Below are 15665 nucleotides of genomic sequence, written 5' to 3'. Positions count from 1 at the left end.
GTTAGGCAGAACTCTTGAAGACAATGGCATAGGAAAAGATTTTATGAATAAATCCTCAGTAGCACGGGAACTAGCAGAAAGAATCAACAACTGGGATCTCATTAAAAAGCTTCGGTACTACAAAAGAAACCATCAACAGAACTAGGAGACAACCTACAATGTGGGAAAAAATTTTTACCAGCAGCTCCTCAGACAAAGGATTATTATCTAGAATATATAAATAACTCAAAACAATCAGCCCCCCAATATAAGGACCCAATTCAAAAATGGGCATCTGAAATGAACAGACATCTCTCAAAGAAGTAAAAACAGCAAATAAATATATGAAAAAATGTTCCACATAGCTGGTCATTCGAGAGTTGCAGATGAAAACAACATTGGGATTCCACCTCACCCCACAAAGAATGGCTGCTATCAAGAAATCACACAATAACAAATGTTGGCAAGGTTGTGGGGAGAAAGGAACCCTTCTCCATTGTTGGTGGGAGTGCAGACTGGTGCAACCACTATGGAAATCAACATGGAGATACCTCAAAGAGCTGGGACTAGAGGTCCCATTTGACCCAGCCATCCCTCTGCTGGTTATCTTTCCAAAAGAATTAAAAGAATCATATCACAGAGATATATGTGCACCTATATATGGAAACACCCCATTTGCCCATCAGTTGGAAACTGGATAAAGAAAATGTGGGCTTTCTATAAAATGGAATACTACTCAGTCATAAAGAATGAGAAATTAGAGTCATTCATAGGAAAATGGATACATATTGAAGATATACTCCTAAGTGAAATAAATAAGTCACACGTGTAAATACTGAATAGTTTCTCTGGTGTGAAAAACTATAATAGTACATAAGATCCTAATGAGATAATTGACAAGGTGAATTAGGAAGAAAAGGGCTAAAGGTGTAGGGTAAGTGGGAAGGGTAGGGGAAAGGGAATAAGGGAAAAGAAAACAATAGGAGAAAATGAAAAAATGGAAATAAAGTGTTTGTAAATGGGGAGGGGAGGAGGGGGTGAATGGGGGGCAGGGACAAGAGGAAAAAAATGAGAACCAAGACCTGTCATGTAAAGGTACAAGATCCCAATAATGAATGTAACTGTACTGCATACCTAAAATGTACCAATAAACTCAAAAAAAAAAAAAAAAAGCTTCTGCACAGCGGGAGAAACCACTAACACCATGAAGAGACAACACACAATGTGGGGAAAAAATTTTTACCAGCTGTTCCTCAGACATAGGTCTACTATCTAGAAAATATAAAGAACTTAAAAAAAGTCAGACCTCCCAAATTGAAAGACCCTGTCCAAAATGGGCATTTGTAATGAATAGGCATTTTTCAGACAAAGAAGTAGAAATAGCAAATAAACATATGAAAAAAAAGGTCACCATCACTGGTCATTCAAGAGATGCAAATGAAAACATCACTGAGATTCCATCTCACCCCAGAAAGAGTGGCTGCCATCATGAAATCAACCAATAATGAACGCTAATGGGGCTGTGGGGAAAAAGAAACCCTTCTCCACTGTTGGTGGGGGTGTAGGGTGGTGTAACACTGTGGAAATCAGTATTGGAGATCCCTTTTGACCAGCTATTCTGCTGGTGGGTATCTTCCCAAAAGAATTAAAAGAATCATACCACAGTGATATATGTGCACCCATGTTCATAGTGGCACAGTTTGTAATAGCTAAAATTTGGAAACAGCCCAATTGCCCATCAGCTGGAGACTGGGTAAAGAAAATGTGGTTTTTAAATAAAATGGAGTATTACTCAGCCATAAAGAATGAGAAATTAGAGACATTTATAGCTAAATGGATGCACACTTAGCCATGCTCTTAAGTAAAATAAATAGGACACATGTGTAAATACTGAATAGTTTCTCTGGTGTGAGAAACTGCAAGTGTAAATAAGGATCAAAAGGTATAATAGATAATGTGAAATATGAAGAAAAGGTCCAAAGGGGAAGGGAAAGTGGGAGAGGTAGGGGAAAGGAAAGAAGGGAATGGAATTAATATGAGGAAAGAAAAAAATGGAAACAAAATCTTTGTAAATAGGGAGTGGTGGAGGGGTTAAAGGGAGGGCAAGGGAATGGGGGAAAATACGAATCCAGGTATACCATGTAAAGGTACAAATTTCCAATGATGAATGTCAGTATATTATATACCTAAAATGTACCAATAACATTTGAAAAATTTATTTTGAGCTAGGATGTAGCTAAGTTGCTCAGGCTGGCCTCATACTTGGAATCTATCCATCTCTACCTCCTGAGTAGCTGGGACTACAGGTGTGTGCTACCACGGATGGTATTAATATCATCTTTAACTAAAATAAATGACTTTTCTTTTCTGCAGACAGAAGAAAATGCTAGAAGACAGAAAATCAAGCTATTTAGCTAATTTGTTTCATGGGCCTCCACTACACATCCTCTTAACAAATTTAAGACAGCAAATAATCCTCTTATACATTTGTGTATTTGTTAATGTATGGTCATGCTAAGAAAGAAAAATTCAAAATTATGTCTAATAAGCAGTGTTTTGTATCTATTTCTTAGAAATAATTCAGGCATCTAAAGATTATTTATAATTACCTTATTTGTTTAAGCTCTTAAATTTAGTTATAACCTGAAAATTATAATTTTGCCACCATATATACTTATGACTTCTAGAATTATAAGAATTTCACCCAAAATTAAATCCTTTGCAAAAATATCCATGATCATAATTTCACACACACACACACACACACACACACACACACACACATATGGAAAAGGTGACATTTTATTTAATTCATTAAACTAGCACAGGAAATGTAAGAAATTTAAATTATGGGAAATTTAATTCTGGTCTTATTAAAAGTCAAAATCATGTATTGCTATTATATTTCATAAGGTAAGCTAAAATTTAAGACTCTGAGCCATTCCTAAAGCTCTTATTTTGTCTTTGAAAAGTCTATTTCTTTTTGGGCCAGAGATTTATCTCAGTGGCTCCGGTGTCTGCCTCGCAAGCACAAGGGCCTGAGTTCGATCCCCAGTATAAAAATATATATATATATATATATTTCCTTTTATCTCATAGTAACAGGCTCCTATGTAAACACAATTTCTAGTGCTCACAAGAAGAAATGCTATCAGGTTAATAACACTTTTAGACTTTAAAAAAACTTTATTGACAAAATGCATATATGTATTGAGAAGATGATGTTTTAAAATTTGTATACATTAAAGAATAGCGCCAGGCGTGGTGGTGCATGCTTCTAATCCCAGCACACAGGAGGCTGAGGCAGGAGGATCACTGTGAGTTTGAGACCAGCCTGGGCTACATAGTGAGTTCCAGGTCAGTCTCAACTACATAGTGAGACCCTGTCTCAAAAAAAAAAAAAAAAGCTACTGATCGAAATGGATGTCTTAGTCTAGGTTACCATTTTTGTCACATGGAACTGAATAAAATTCAGGATGTGATATTAAAAAAAAGAATAGCTAATTAGAGCTGACTAACATATGAATTACTTCAAATACTGTTGTGGTCAGAAAGCATAACATTTACTCTCAGCAATTTTCAAGACCTTTTAGATATTTTTACTTTAGCTATTTCTAGAGTATACATATAATGATTGTATTACTTTTTCTCAGTTAATCCTTAAAACTTTATAACAAGAGAGCAAGTGAAATGGAGAGAACAAGACAACAAAACTGAGAAGGAAATGTCTTCAAACACATGAATACTACAAAAGGCTAATGATGTCCCCTCTGCCAGGAGAGGAAAGCGCCTAGAGGCAGGAAACCCATTCTGATATACAGGTGTACAACAGAGTGGCTAGGACTTGTTTAAACAATATACTTGACTTTTAACAATTTTATGAAATGGTACAATTAAAAAGCTGGGCATTTTTTCTTTTTTACAATAAAGTTTAATCACACTATGAAAATGTGTTGTTGTTTGTGCTATTAACATATGAACAATCCAGCCCAACAAGGGCCCACCCCCACCACCCTGGCTGGCACCTACACCAGGGTGGGAGGGTGACCCACAGGGTCTGGCAGGAGAGGAGGATGAGGCAGGGTTCCAGGCACCGAGTCTCCAGGATGGGGGCACAACACTACCCCAAGAACATGGCCATGCCCCTGCAGACCCCTAAACCGGGGAGGGGTGCATGCGGGGCACAGGGGAAATCCCTGAAACACAAAGCAAGGGGGCTCTGCAGCCCCAAGAACATAATCAGTACAGGCCAGCACCCCAGGTTTCCACAGGAAACAGCTGCCGGGGGCGGGGTAGGTGGGCCGGGGCAGTGGGAGAGGCAGAAAAGGGTCTGAGGCTCCCTTGCTGGACTCAAGGCCTCAAACCCCGCCCTTAAGGAGGGCCCTACTGAACCCACTAAGGCTGGGAGTGCTGGGAGCTCAAGGCACTGAGGGAATAAATAGGGGTGTGGACACCTGTCCTGTCCACCTCAGTTGAAGGAGCCACGGCAGCTCTCTGTGACGGACAGACACGGGATCTTCTTGTCTTCCGGCGGCAATTTGTAGTCATAGGTGAACTCCTCACCCACACCGATGGGCTGCTTGGAGTAGATCACGATCTTCTGTGACTCAGTGGTCATCCCCTCGGCAGAGCAGCTGGGCGTGCAGCAGTGGTCCATCAGTGATGGTGCCAGATAGATGCTGCCGATGCCCTCCTGCACATGGCGCTCCTCCCGCATGCCGGCCACCATCTGGCGGATGTTCTGACCCACGTACTAGATGACCATCTCAGCAGCTGCAATGGGTTCCATGGCAAAGAGATCCCATTCATGATACGGCTCCAGCTAATCCGAGCTTCTTCTTCTGGAGCTTGAGCTGGTTCAGCTTTGTGGGTCTCTGTCCATGATAGCTCAGCCTCCGCTGCTTCAGACCGGCTTCGGGCTTCTCCTCCCAGCTGCCGGACGAGACAGGGCACACATCCAGGTACTCATCCTTCTCCTTCTTGCTGATGGGGTAATAGCCTTCCCTGCGTGCGGAATCTGTCTGGTGCTCCCGGGGCCATCCTGGGGCCTCCGCTTGCACGTTGGAGTGCTCAGGTTGGTGATTGCATGGTGGACCCGGTGGGTGTCATTAAGGCAGTCGGCCCCACTGGTCTGCTGCAGCAGCCGCTAGTACATGAGCCTCAGGTAGCTCACGTCTTCCAAGTCTAGGCCTGAGTTTCAAACGTCATACAGGATGGTCATCTGCTCAAACTCGCTGCGGGGCTCGAAGGAGGGGGGCGGCGGCAGTGTCGGTGGGCAGTGTCGCTGGCCGCCAGCGCGGGGTGTGGGAGCGGAGGCAGCCTCTGACCAGCCTCATTGGCTGCTACTGCTGCTCTCTGAGGACTTGGACACCGCCCGCCCCGCTTCAGCCATCATCACCTCCAGGACCTCACCTGTGAGGAGCTGAAGAGGGCCTTGGGGCCCGCTGTGTGGGTATGACAGACAGGGCGAAGTGGTGCTCCAGGAAGATGGGGGCGGGAGGCGAGCAGCTTCATCTGAGGTCTCTGTGGCCTTTGAGTCGTCACCAGGCAGCAAGGCAGTCAGCTCGTGCCCGGCCAGGGTCAGGGCCAGGGCGGTCAAGCTAGGCCTTGTTAACCCTTAAAGTACAGAAAAGGAGGAGTGAGTAACTTCTACAGTAAACAAAATCTCTCCATTTTAATCAAGCAAGAAGAAAAAACTCCTCCAGAGAATTTCTTCCTTTTATATTGTAAGGTACCTTTCAATGAACAATCATGTTTATGTAAAAAGTTCACCTGCTGCAATTGGGAATTGCCCCTGGTAAAACTGCTCCAGTTAGATAAGTGTAAAAATTAATATTATTACGACAAACCACACAGGAAGAAGCATTTGGCCTAGGAGAGGCTCAAATTTCTATATCTATCTATCTATACATACATATACATACCAGGGATTGAGCCTATGGAACTACATCACCACCCCTTTTTATTTTGAGACAGGGTTTTACCAAGTTGTCCAGGCAGGACTTAAACTTAGGACCTTCCTGCCTCAGCCTCCCAAAGTGCTGGGATTACAGGCATGTGCTATCACATATAGTTTAGGAGGTTCAATTTTGGATAAAGATGACCACAGGAAAAGCCAATGGTCCATTAGGATGGTCCTTGTCTGTAACTTGGCCAAAGGCCAACCTGTCACAGACAGGCCAGCAAAACTTTCCAAATCTGGGTGGACAAAACTAAACAAATTACTCCCCAAAGGCATGAAGATATGATAAAATAAGACAAAGAAAGACAGAATAGGATAAAGTAAGACTGAGGAAGAAATCCTGGTACACAGTCTGCCCAAGGGACATGACACGGAGGGGGCTTTCTGAACACCTAAGACTCCCACATAATGGCTGAAAACTGACTTGGTGGGCTTCTGCGGTCTTCTCCCTGGGGGAGCTCCCTGTCCTCTGCCTGGGGACTTGCACAATTTGTTCCCTCATCTAGTGGTCTTTGCTTTACTACACCTTCTCAGACCTTTCCTAGTCACCTGATTAAACAGCCCATCTTGTTTAATTTCTTGCTTCAGTCCCTGCTGCACTTTTCTCCATTGCATCCATCACCAATCCAGCTTCTACATTTTCTTCATTTGTTGGCTGGCTTACTTCCTCCACTTGAATGGAAGCTCCCTGGGGGCAGGTTTTTTCTGTTTCCATAGTGACTGGAACAATGCCTTTAATATAAAGACACCAATTTAAACTTTTATTTAATCGGTGAGTGAACTGACAGTGCAATGACAGTGCAGACAAAAAGCCCAAGATTAAGTCTAAAATAACTTTACAAGGAGTGCTCCTTCCCTGATATAAAACATTTGTTTCTTGGGAATGGTTGGGCTAGGAGTTAGTTCCACAGCTTAGAAGAGAAAGGGAAAAGGTACAGAAGAGGAAAACTCCAGTGAAAAACAAGAATAGAACTGGAAGGATAAGAGAAGGAAGGGGGGCACTAAACTAAGGAAATCCAAGAAGAGAACTGAATCCGATGAAGAAAAGGATACATGAAAAGAGACAGATTGCAATGGATAAGAAAAAAAGATAGCATTTGAAACACTAACCTCTTACCAATAACTATTGTATTACTAGGAAAGGAATTTCTGAGATTTATGGAAAAATCAGTTGTCAACTATGTGAAATACAATGATGTGAGGCCACACGAGCTCCAGAGCAGAGGTTCCGCTGACAACTTCTCAGTTCTGCTTCTCTCTCCCTTCTTATCCCCTCTGACTCTTCCTTTGTCTTTCTCAGTCCCTCAGGACTACATGTGCACACACCCACAAAGACCAAAAAATCTGTAGAGAAATGCACCCACACAGACATTTACACCTAGAAACACATTTGGTCAGGTTCAGAAGACCCATCTCCACACTCATGTCCACGTGACACAGGAAAATCTACCCACAAGGAGATATCCACCACCTGTTTCCACACAGACAAGATGAAACCTAAACCTTAATTGAGATCAGATATACACAAAGGAAGATGCACTCAGAAAAATATGAATATTTTGGGAATCCTTCTGTTAGCCTCCCATATTACACAGACACCGACAGTTTCTACATGCTGATGCCTGCATTTGGATCACTCCCTCTTCCAATTCCACATATAAAAGTTCTCTCTCTGATTTAAGTACCAGCTTAAATATCATCATGTACTTGAAGCTCTCTCAGATCATTTTGGTCAAAGTCATCTCTCTCCCCTTTGTAGAAGATTTATATAGTGGTTCATCTACCAGACATACTCTTGGATTCTTTGAGAATTATTAAACAGGCACCTACTGTTTCTGGCTGTGTAGAAAAAAACATAACTTTTAAGTTATCAAGATTCAGCTCTAGATAAAATTTATAATACCTCCACCATAATTTAGTCAATAAATAGCTCTTAATGAATACCACTTTCAACTCAGGGAGAAAAACTAAGGCCCACAGATGCTCTGGATTACTCTTCCTGCCTCCATAGCTGCTCTGAAGAGTGAGGACTCAGTCAGAGGAACAGACAGGAAGGAAAACCAGGAATTGGTATTCCTAGCTTTACAGGTAGAAGGCTCCATTTTTTTTCAAGATTCTCTAAGTTCTCAAGTGGTTGAATTGGAATGGGCCCACTGAAATTAATCTGAAAAGAGGCATGAGTCAGAATGACTATTGCTAGTTTAGACTGGAAATAGTAATCCCCAAGACTCGGCATACATCCATCTGTTGGTCAGGGCCCCTTCTCCTTCTCCCTGCCATCCTCTTTCTTCCTCTTCTTCCTCCTCCTCTTCCTCCTTCTTCCTCTTTTTCTTCCTCTCCTCCTCCTCCTCTTTGGTTTAATTAATTTTAACAGCACACTTTGATATACAGAAAAAGCATATTCATCATAGGGAATTTGTGCCTATACGTAACATATCTTGATTCTTTTTCCCTATTCCTTACCCCTCCATTCAACCCTTTTCCCCTCTTTATTTACAAAAGTTTTATTTCCATTTTAAAAATATTCTTATATATTTTTTTCTTTACCCTTTCTTTCTTCTCCTCTCTCTCATTCCCCTTCCCATTTCAACATTTTCTTCCTACTTCCCAGTATCTATCATCCATTTTGGTCCTTATTTGTGGTTTTGGTTTCCCACACAAGAAACAATGTGACATTTAAACACGTGTTTCTGGTTTATTTCACTTAAAAGTGAAATAGGGACTTATCAAAGTGCACCCATTTACCTAAAAATGTCTTGAGACTATCCTTCTCTATGACAGAGTAGTACTCCATTGTTTATAAAAACCACATTTTCTTTATCCACTCATCTAGTGATGGGCATCTGGGCTTTGGTGGGAGTGTGAATTGATGCAGCCAATATGGAAATCAGTATGGAAATTCCTCAAAAAACTAAAACTAGAGTTTCCATTTGACCCAGCTATCTCCCTTAGTGAAAGAGTTAAAAGTATATCACAGTGATATATGCACACCCATATTTATAGCAGCACAGTTTGTAATACCTAAATCTTGGAAACAGGGTATTCTCTTCTTGCAGGTTTATTTATATCAAAAGTTTCATCTACTCAGAAGTTGTCTGACAAACTTGTAATCAAATTGGGAGTGTGAGTATGACAACCTGACACTAGCACTGCTGAGCTGCTGCCTCTATCAGAGTTGATGTTAGTGAGTCTTGATGCCTCTGAAGTACCCTTGCATCTAGCTTTACTGTTTTGCTCCCATTTTTAGATTCCTTTTATTATCAGGGCCTCTCTGTCTTCTGGATGTGCAGGTAGCCTGCGACACCAGACATCTTATTCACAATCATACTGAGTTTTCTCAGTTTCAGTTAAGTAGAGGAGCCAGAGATTAGGGGAGTTTATAATGGATATTTTCATCTATCACTAAGTTGCAGTGTAACGTTGGACTAATACTTTACTGCTTGTGATACAACTTCATCAGTTAACAATATGTGGGTCTGCTTGGTAGGTGAGGTGATGTGTGCAACAGGCCTGGTGCTTGGTAAGGGTGCTCAGTCGTGTTAATTCCTCTTCTCCTTCTTCCTAGTGTTCCTGAGTTTGTCAACCTCTATCTATAGTTCCTTTTTAAGAGCAGGTCATTGCCAGAAAAGACCAGCCTTGCCGACTACACAATAACATCCACAGAATTGCTTCAAATTTCCTACGTCTCTTGTTCTTATCCTTATTCAGTTTCCTCCCCCTACAGAAGCTCTTTTCATGGTCTTAACTGAAATCATTCATAAATAGGGATACATTTCAGAACATTTAGGAACATTTCTTTAAATGCTGGTAGGATGTCAACCCTAAAAACATTTTAAAATTCATGACTCAAATTTCATTTTTATAGGGGTTTTTAAGATATATTATTTAAGGTAGATGGAAGTGTAATTATTTTCTTTGGGTGAATGGTAACTCAATAATATTTAATAGAAGAATACTTTTATATAAGAATAAAAATAAAAATTCATTTCTGCAATCAGTAACATGTTACTGTGAAACACTAATAAAATGTAATCATTTTGATTACAAAATGCTTTATATATAGATTATTAATTCAAAAGAATTGTTACATGTTTATATACCTATGCTCTTATCTTTTACTATTTTACTTCTTTACATTTTATTGGAAATCTACTGTGTGTCAAGAACTATTAGGCTTTTAGCACTCTTTTTTTTTTTTTTTTTTCAGTACCTGGGATCTAAGGTGCAGTGCTAAATCCTGTCCCTTATTAGGGGCCTATTTAAAAATGGACAGATGGAAGGTGAGGATTTAGCTTAGTGAAACTGCACTTGCCTTGCAAGTGCAAGGTCCTGAGTTCAATCCCCAGTACCAAAGAGGGAAAAAAGATTGACAGATGGTAATTGTGGGTTTTTAAGGATGTTTTAATACACACACACACACACACATATACAGTATAATGTTCAGATTAGATCAGGCATGTTCACGGAGGTATGGCCATAGGCCACACAATGCAATGTTCAAATCAGGGTAAATGTATCTATCTCTTCAGAGATTTTGCATTTCTTTGTGGTAAAAGCATGCAAATTTCTTCCTCTTAGCTTTTGTGAAACATGTTCCTGTCTTGTGACCATTTTAAATTTTTGGTAAGGTATTTTAAAGCATTTTGTTTTAAAAGATTCTGTTTTCAATTATTGTTCATAAGGGAATTTTCAAACATTCCACAACTATTAAGTGACTAACATATCTCCCTGTACCTGTCATTCAACTTCAATAATTACCATTGTTGGCTGATCATGCATCTTCTATGCTCCTACACTATTTCTACCACATTATTTTATAATAAATTTCAGATATCAGTTATACCAGAAATATTTCAGTTTGTATCTAAAAATATATATACTTTAAAAATGATCAAGCTATCATTATTAAACCTAGAAATATCATAATAATTTCTAAATATCATCAAATACCCAATGTTTCAATTCCCCTGATTGACTTGTAAATTTATTTTTTTATGTTTAATTTGTTGGACTCAGAATACAAATAAAATCCATAAATTGTAATTAATTGAAATGTCTCAAGTCTTTTCATTAAGTAGGTTCTGCTCCATTGCTTTCACTTTTTTTTGTTGTTAAAGAAACTAGATCATTTGTCTACCACTAGATTCTCCTAATTGTATCCCTGTGGCTTTAGCATGTTTATTTTCCCTCTATATTTCCTGTAAATTGGCAGTTATATCCAGCGGTTTGATAAGATTTAAGTTTAATTCTTTTGAGCAAGACTACTTCACAGGCAGTATAGCTAGGTGCGTTCCTTCAGAATATACATAATATCTGGCTATTATCTGTGGTACTGGTAATATTTGGTGATTACTATAATATGGTTTTCAAAATTTTTATTTTGAAGTTTTTACTTTTCATGAAATCAAATTTATCAACTTGCTGTTTTTATGGACCATACTTTTGGTGTGATAGCTGAGAAATCTTTGCCCAATACAAGGTCACAAATATTTTTGCCTATGTTTTCTTCTAGAACTTTTAAGTTTTATGTTTAGTTTTTTTGGATCTTTTAAACATTTTTTGAAAACTATTAGAGCTGCATTAAGTAGAACTTTTTACTTGACAAAATGAATTTTCTACTGTTTTGATAATAGAAAAATTTCAGCAAATACAAATGGCATTGCATAAATAATTTCATAAAAAGTTAAAAGTAAATGTTTTAATTTTAAATGACTCTTGCAGAAAACCCTGCATTTATATATTTAATGCTGATTTTAAAAAAGGGAACATCCTGTATTTTGTAGACATAAAAAGCCCACAAATTTAAAATGAATTGCAAGTACTGTCTCTTATTCTGCTATACTGTAAAAGTATCTGCAAAAGAATAGCATTAATAAAGATGTTCATGAATATTTCTAGATACTTTTTACAAATGCCAATCTTTTTGTTGTGATGAAATGTATGGTATATGTACAACATTTACTATTTTAACCATTTTAAGTGTACAGTTCAATGACATTAATATATTTCCATTCTCATGTTCTGATTGAATTGATATTTGTGTATGGTGAGAGGAATGGATTGACATGAACTGCTTTTGCATATTGACATCAATTGTTCCAGAGTCATTTGCTGATGAGACTATCCTTTTCTCTCTGAATTACTTTTGCATCACTGTCAAAATCAATATGGAGATACCTCAGAGAACTAGGATTAGAGATCCCATTTGTCCCAGCTATCCCTCTGCTAGGTATCTTTCCAAAAGAATTAAAAGAATCATACCACAGTGATATATGCTCACCAATGTTTATAGCGCCACAGTTTGAAATAGCTAAAACTTGGAAACAGCCCAAATGCCCATCAACTGGAGACTGGATAAAGATGTGGTTTCTCTATAAAATGGAGGACTACTCAGCCATAAAGAATGAGAAACTAGAAACATTTATAGCTAAATGGACGCACATTGAGGCCATACTCTTAAGTGAAATAGATAGGACACACTTGAGGAAATACCAAATAGTTTCTCTGGTATAAAAAACTAAGAATGTAAATCAGGTTCAAGTGGTATAGTAGAGAGGGTGAAATAGGAAGCAAATGGCTAAAGGGGAAGTGGGAAGGGGAAGGGAAAGAAAAAATGTGAAAAAAGGAAAAAATGGAAGCAAAGTTTTTGTAAATAGGAAAGGGTGAAGGAGGTAAAGGGAGGGGCAGGGGTATGGGGAAGAAAGAAGAACCAAGAGATATCCTGTAAAGGTACAAGAACCCAATGATAAATGTAACTGTACTATTTGCTTTAAATGTACCAATAAATTTAACAGGGGGGAAAAATTTGTCTATATGTGTGTAGGTCTATTTATGGAGTCTCTATTCTAGTCCACTGAACTATTTGTCACTCTCTATGCCAGTACCACTCTGTTTCAATTACTATATATTTATTAGAAATCTTGAACTCAGCCTGCAACTTTAGTCTTATTTTTTCATGATGATGTGCCAGCATATGGTGAAGGCCCTCTTACCTCATCCTCATGAAGCAGAAGGTGGTGAGGAAAAAGGGGTTGAATGCTGTGTCCCCACATGGCAGAAGATAAAGAACTCATTTCTAGTCTTATTTTATAGCAATATTAACACTTTCCAACACTGTTGTGTTGAGGATTAACTTTTAACACATACATTTTGAGGGAACACATCCAAACAATGGGAGTCCATCTTATCTAAGCTGTCAGTTTATGCACATTACAATTTTCATTTCATTTTCCTTTTAAATACCTTTGGAATTTGTGGTAAGTTACCTCTCATTCTCCATACTGGTAATTTATGTCTTCCCTTTTTTCTTTATGTTCTTATAACTTCTGAGAATATGGAGAACTCTTGATGAAGATACCACCTCTGAGCTGTGGTCTTTGGCTAGACACAAACCATACTCCAATTTCTTTATAGGTCTTTGGATCCCTAGGGTCCCCGTAAGTAAAGCCTGTACCACTGAAATGTGAGGAGAGAGACAGTTTCTTTCATCAGAGTCTCATCACAGCCTAGTAACAGTGAGAATTATCACTTTTTGGAGGTTAGTCTTTCCTAAACACATACAGATAGCCCAGAACACTACTGCTTAATGATTAACTTTAATAGTTATTTAATACATAATACTGAACTCTACTCCTAGAGAATTCTTATTCATTAAGTCTGGGATGAGGCCAAGGAATCTGTATTTTCACAAATGTCCCAGTGATCCTGATGTAAGGCTAGGATTGATGTGATCCAGAGCCACTCCAGCAGATAACCTTATAAAGTTTCACTCCTGAGCCTCCCCAGGATTAGAAATATTGGTCGTGCAGGTGCTGCCCTCTAGTGCCGCTAGCTGTCGTCTACCAATGTCTACGGCACTGGTGCACAGTGCAGCAATCTACTTGTGAGCTCTGGTGGTCTTGCTGCCTATCATTACTCTGAGGCTTTTTGTCCAACTCTTGGAAATTTTGGCCCTTTGGCATTAGCAAAGATGTTTATGTATAAAAATGTTGCTGTGGAATGGCATAAATTATGTTTCATTGTCTCCAACATATTGGTACATCTTAACCTGCTCTGTGGTATTGTCTGAGACACCGTGAAACCTTCCAAAGGCTGGTGTGGAGGGACAAGACTCACATCAGTGGCATTTCAGGACTTTTCCTCCCAAGGCTATATGACACATAATGTTTATGAATCAGTAGCCACAAACAGCTTCTATAAGAAATTCAATAACAATAATTGTAGATTGCAGCACTCTAATGGAAGTAGGATCTGGCTTTGAACAAGTTGCCTAGAAACAAATGAATAAAAATCCTTTACAGGTGAGTAGTTCACAAAGACTTTCCATGTACTTCATTTCTTTTGTATGCTGATCAAGCATTGAGGTAAAGGGCAAATGTGATGGTCTATACCCACATCAATAAAAATGAAAGGCTGAGCAGCGTTCATCATGTAAATGTGCCCCTATTTAGAAAGACTCTGATTCCAGCATCCAAGTAGGCACTTTCTGCCAATTAGGATCAGATCAGTAAACTAACCTATAAAAAGCAATGCAAAAAAACCTTTTGGGTTTAGCAAGCATCTTTAACTCCTCAGCTCTGAGACAGGAGCAAGGGCTGGGGAGGCTGCTGGATAGAGTCTGTAGCAGAAGGTTTTAACAGCTTAGTGGGATGACAGTGGCTGTGTTATTTGCAAGGTAAGCAGCACACTGGTTGGCAGGAGCAAGGTTTTCTGTGTTCTTTTGCCTGGGACAAAAGATCAGGTGATGGGAGATAGAACTGTCAGCAGCAGCCTAGAAAGCAACAGAAGCGGCTATAACCAAGAGTTGGCTGGCTGGGAGTAAATTTAATATAGCCAGGTGCCTACAGTCCCAGCACCCAGGAAGCTGAGGTAGAAGGATCTTTTGAGCTCAGGAGTTGGAGATCAGCGTAGGCAATAGGATGATACCATTTTTTAAAAAGCAATACAGATTGAGTATCCTTTATCTGAAATGCTGAGACCAGAAGTATTTTGGACTCCAGATTTTCTTTTTGGAATCTTTTTGGAATGGAACTTGCATGTTCAGAGAAAAAAACTGAAGTGGCTCAAAATATCCCATCTTCATGTGGGGCTTTTCTTAAATTATCTCTAATGTAAAGATCTATTTTGCTTTTGTAACTATACAAAGAATATTTAAGAAAAATAGTAATCTACTTCTTTGTGAAATAATTTTCAAAATATTCTTCCTTATCGCTAGTAAAAATGACCACGTTAATGATTTTTTGGTTGCTTGGTTTTGTGTTAAGATATACTTAATATAAAATTTATCATTTTAATCTCTTCTATGGTGCTGAGAATTGAACCTACTGCCTTGCACAACCTAGGCAAGTGCTCTACCACTGAGCTACATCCCCAGCCCCATTCTAACTATACAATTCAGTGGCATGAAGACTACTTAAAATGTTGGGCAATCATTACCACTATTCACTTCCAGCATTTATTCATCACCCCAAAAAGAAATTCTGTACCCACTAAATACCAAGTCCCATTTCCCCCCTCTCTCAGCTCCTGGTAAGTTTGGCTCTTGATTCATGTGAATGAGTCTAACCTTCGAAACTATATTTTTAAAAGCAGGGTGTGGTGGCACACACCTGTAATCCCAGCACTTGGGAGGCTGAGGCAGGAGAATTGCTGTGAGTTCAAGACCAGCCTGGGCTACATAGTGAGTTCCAGGTCAGAATCAACTACATAGTGAGACCCTGTCTCA

The 15665-nt window shown here is 39.3% G+C and overlaps 1 pseudogene; it reads right to left on the bottom strand.

Moving 5' to 3' along the window:
* Positions 1 to 3345: 3345 nt before the first annotated feature.
* On the bottom strand, positions 3346 to 8735 carry LOC104858868 (annotated as a pseudogene).
* Between the last annotated feature and the right edge of the window lie 6930 nt (positions 8736 to 15665).

This window comes from Fukomys damarensis, unplaced genomic scaffold (assembly GCF_012274545.1).
Source record: "Fukomys damarensis isolate Sample0158 unplaced genomic scaffold, DMR_v1.0_HiC HiC_scaffold_36, whole genome shotgun sequence".
In the NCBI taxonomy this organism is placed as follows: Eukaryota; Metazoa; Chordata; class Mammalia; order Rodentia; family Bathyergidae; genus Fukomys; species Fukomys damarensis.
Note: the sequence above shows the minus strand (reverse complement) of the source record. Positions and strands in the feature narration are given on the sequence as shown.